Genomic DNA, 4216 nt, shown 5'->3' on the forward strand with positions numbered 1-4216 from the left:
GAATTCAAGGCACACTTAACCAGCATGGCTACCACAGCATTCTGCAGCAATACGCCATCCCATCTGGTTTGCGCTTAGTGGGACTATCATTTGTTTTTCATCAGGACAATGACCCAAAACACACCTCCAGGCTGTGTAAGGGCTATTTGACCAAGAAGGAAAGTGATGGAGTGCTGCATCAGGTGACGTGGCCTCCACAATTACCCGACCTCAACCCAATTGAGATGGTTTGGGATGAGTTGGACTGCAGAGTGAAGGAAATGTGCTCAGCATATGTGAGAACTCATTTAAGACTGTGGGAAAAGCATTACTCATGAAGCTGGTTGAGAGGATGCCAAGAGTGTGCAAAGCTGTCATCAAGGCAAAGGGTGGCTGCTTTGAAGAATCTCAAATATATTTAGATTTGTTTAACCCTTTTTTTGGTTACTACATGATTCCATATGTGTTATTTCATAGTTGTTATGTTTTCACTATTATTCTACAATGTAGAAAATAGTCAAATAAAGAAAAACCCTTGAGGGAGTAGGTGTGTCCACACTTTTGACTGGTACTGTAAGTGTTCATGTGTAACAAGTGCGCTGAGAGTCGGGAAGCAAGTACAGGGAGTGAGTGTTTTAATAAATAAACAACGCGCCGATACGAAACAGAGTCAATGACACCTGATGAAAGAACCAAGGGGAGTGACAGATATAGGGAAGATAATCAAGGAGGTGATGGAGTCCAGGTGAGTGTCATGAGGCGCTGGTGCGCGAGACGATGGTGACAGGTGTGCGGGATAATCAGCAACCTGATGACCTAGAGGCCGGAGAGGGAGTATACGTGACATCATGTATGTGTCGAATAAACCCTTATTCTATATCACGGTGGACTCAGTGTATTATTGTACCAGAGTTAAACATCAAATCAGGTTAAAAGTGCTTTGCTGGCTAACTGCAGTGAGTTGGAAGAAGCTACATGTCCAGTAGTCTTCCACATGATTAGTTGATTATTTGAATCAGCTGTGTATGTAACAGTCTAGCTTCCGTCCCTCTCCTCGCCTTGAACCAGGGACCCTCTGTACACATCAACAACTGACACCCACGAAGCATCGTTACCCATCGCGCCACAAAAGCCGCGGCCCTTGCAACGCAAGGAGAACAACTACTTCAGGTGTCTCACCGATTGAAACGCTATTAGTGCGCACCACCGCTAACTAGCTCGCCATTTCACATCGGTTACATGTAGTATTAGGGCAAAAACCAAAGCATGCATCCCTTGGTGTCCCGAGGACCGAGTTTGGGAAACCCTGGATAACAGGCACATTTTGGGTGAACTCAAGGCCTTTGGATCTCAAGCCTAAACCTCCTGCTCTCTGCCCTGACTCATTTGGGCTGCTCAGTTATTGAAGGTGAATGACTACCATCTGCTGGATCATAAAAATACTGCCACTGTAATACATTTCATTACCACTCTTACATTCGTAATGTTGATCACAACCATCAAAGCAACACGATGCAAATGAAGGGCATTTCATTCATTTTGACATTTGCTCAGTACATGAAGGGTGTAATTTCCAATGCTACCGAGTTGCCAACACCGATTGGAGGGTGAGTGTTGAGCCAATATCCTCTCTGTATCTATTTGCAGATCCAGAGGCGTCAGGCAGTAGGTCCTCTGTTATCCTGGTCAAATGAATTGTGGTAGAAAATTCCCATCACATTCTGATTCATAATCTAGCTTTTTTGTGACCATGGAGCCTTTGGGCCAGCATAGTGCCCATCTAAATTGTAATGACAAATACCGTACTAGAGCTTTTATACCTAAGCCCTTCTTTCAGCCTTGTACACTTTTGGAATTACTATATCCTATGGGAGCAGCCAGAACATTTTGGATACTGAAGTTGAAAATAGGTCTGAAAATAGGAGAGTTTCCAGACCAAGGGCACAAATGAGCTAAATGTACTACAAACAATACCAGATATACCACGTGGTACACATTGTTGACATTAGGACAGGGTTTGATGTGTTTTACTGAGCCAAAACCAACTGGAAAATGGGGTTTATGCTTCAAGTTACCCTTTGAAATGTCGAACTCCATACAAGTGTCATCTGTCAACTTTCAGTAAAAAAGCACACTTGAAGCGACTGTAAACATTTAATTAAACTGATTGAATCAAAGTTGAACAAGAGCTAGCAAAGTTTAGGATGAAAGGGATAAAGTCGTTGATGTTGTCTGGCAGCGTGGGATTGGTGCCAACAGCAAAGCAACTTCCCCTAATGTATCCTGGAGAGAAAGAGAACAGGTGGCAGTGGAGGGATCATTCAAATTATGTGAAAGGGATTCAGTATTCTAACACACAGGTAATAAGAAAATAGCCTGATGTGGACACCGACTCGGAGGCAAACAATGTGACAGTGTCAAGGAGTCGTCTATAGGTAATACCACTCAACATGAGAAAGAGACACACCTTGAGAGCATCATGCCAAACATGAATTGTAAAGAAGGGTCTTTCCTTGAAATACAAGGAAGGAGAGGAGGGTCTCTGCTGAGGTTCAAGCGTTCTGATATGTTCTGTCCAGTTGTCCCTCAAACAGGCCTGTAGGTGCCATCAACCAGCCTACATACCATCTGAATGAGTGAATGGTGAGGATGGCAGAAAAAGAGAGATGAATTATCATTGTTGAGCATTCAATTGAAAAATAGTGTAATACTGTTCCAGAGTCAGATTGTCTCAGCACGGTAGGGTACAGCGGAGTTAGAGAGATATGCAAACATACTGTCATGGGGCCAGGCGTATTGCTTCTCATTAGGGTGTTGTAGGAGGAAGTAGTGGAGGACCTTGAGAGTTTCTGGATAGGGCTGAGTGACTGGAATGTGTGAATGGTCCTGTGAATGAGAGAGAGGGAGAGAGAGTGGTGGGGGGGATCAGTAATCAAGTAATATCAGACTTTCCCCGTATCATTGATCATCAGCCCCCCTGAAAAGGTGTTAGGTTTGCATTCAGAAAAGTAGGTCAATTGTTGTTGCAATTCAATGTAGTATCCTCACCATTATGCTTTTTCTACATCTGCCTTTCAGTAAGCAGGGAAATAGGTTCATGAGTTACACCCACACCAATAAAAAGTCTGATTGTAACTTACTGTATTGGCTGGTGTAACTGGATAAAGCTCATGGTGATCTGCACAGGTGCCACACTGTGTCCTTCTCCTGCGGGAACATTCTGAACCCACACACACACAATATCAGCATTGGCTATAGCTTAGCTGGATATTGTTGTCTTGAATGTATAAGAAATAGCTATACAAAGAGCCAGATAGGTAACCATTAACTGTAGTTCAATATTAGCCTATTCAGTCAATACGCACCAGCCAGACAGAAGATCTAGCTAAGTTGGCTACAGAAAGTAATGTAAAAATGTCACCTTTCTGCAGCAGGTACCTCTGGTCGGGCCGCTTCATCTTGTAGCAGGTTGGACTGATGGGGTCGCTTCGCGGACGGATGGCTTGTTCGTTCGGCTCGCTGATTTACGTACGGTACTGCTACTGCTGCCTTTTGATATTCGAACAACGATTATCTACAAATAAATGACAAAATCGTGATCTCAAGATGGTAAACCTCACTGTAGAAACAATAAATAGTAGGGAGTAGGGAGAGCATGTGATTCTGGTCCACGCTAATTTTTGCAGCCCATAACATATTCATTTTTTTGCAGCCATTCTAATAATTTGGTCAGGTAAAAAATGTATTTCAATGTGTATATCACAATCTAGCATAATGGTAGCCTACTTTCTGGGCTTTACATGAGAGATTTTCAAGCATTTTGAATGAAGAGCTGGTTGGGAGCCAAATGATGCGGCTATTTTACGTGAACGGAGCCAAATGATGGGGCTCATCAGGAAGACTCGGACTCGAACGCAAGGTCTCGTGGTTGAGCAACAACAACTGCGCTCCTTGAGTGACGGGGGCGGGGTGGGTCTCTGTGGAAAGCGGCATGTAGAGAGAGAGAGAGAGAGAGAGATACTCCTTATGGACTCAAACGGGAAATATATCCAAGAAAATAAACTTTTTCCCAAACACAGAGTGTCTAAACTCTGGTGTCCAACACCCAGCGCGCCCTAGACCTTCTGTCTGATGGACCAACTAGGGTCACCCAGCCACATAATAATGCACACAGGCACAAACGACCTGAGAGCACAGCAGGAAAGGGTGGCCACAGCACTCAAGGGAGTGATTGAAA

At 43.9% G+C, this 4216-nt stretch overlaps 1 long non-coding RNA gene across 1 annotated transcript; it reads right to left on the bottom strand.

Moving 5' to 3' along the window:
• Positions 1-2114: 2114 nt before the first annotated feature.
• Positions 2115-3459, bottom strand: LOC115158981 (uncharacterized). The gene is made up of 5 exons (XR_003868793.1): positions 3401-3459; positions 3120-3199; positions 2757-2865; positions 2447-2607; positions 2115-2262 (listed from the first exon to the last, which is right to left on the bottom strand). It is a non-coding gene; the product is annotated as an uncharacterized LOC115158981 (long non-coding RNA).
• Between the last annotated feature and the right edge of the window lie 757 nt (positions 3460-4216).

The sequence above is a fragment of the Salmo trutta genome, chromosome 22 (genome assembly GCF_901001165.1).
Source record: "Salmo trutta chromosome 22, fSalTru1.1, whole genome shotgun sequence".
In the NCBI taxonomy this organism is placed as follows: Eukaryota; Metazoa; Chordata; class Actinopteri; order Salmoniformes; family Salmonidae; genus Salmo; species Salmo trutta.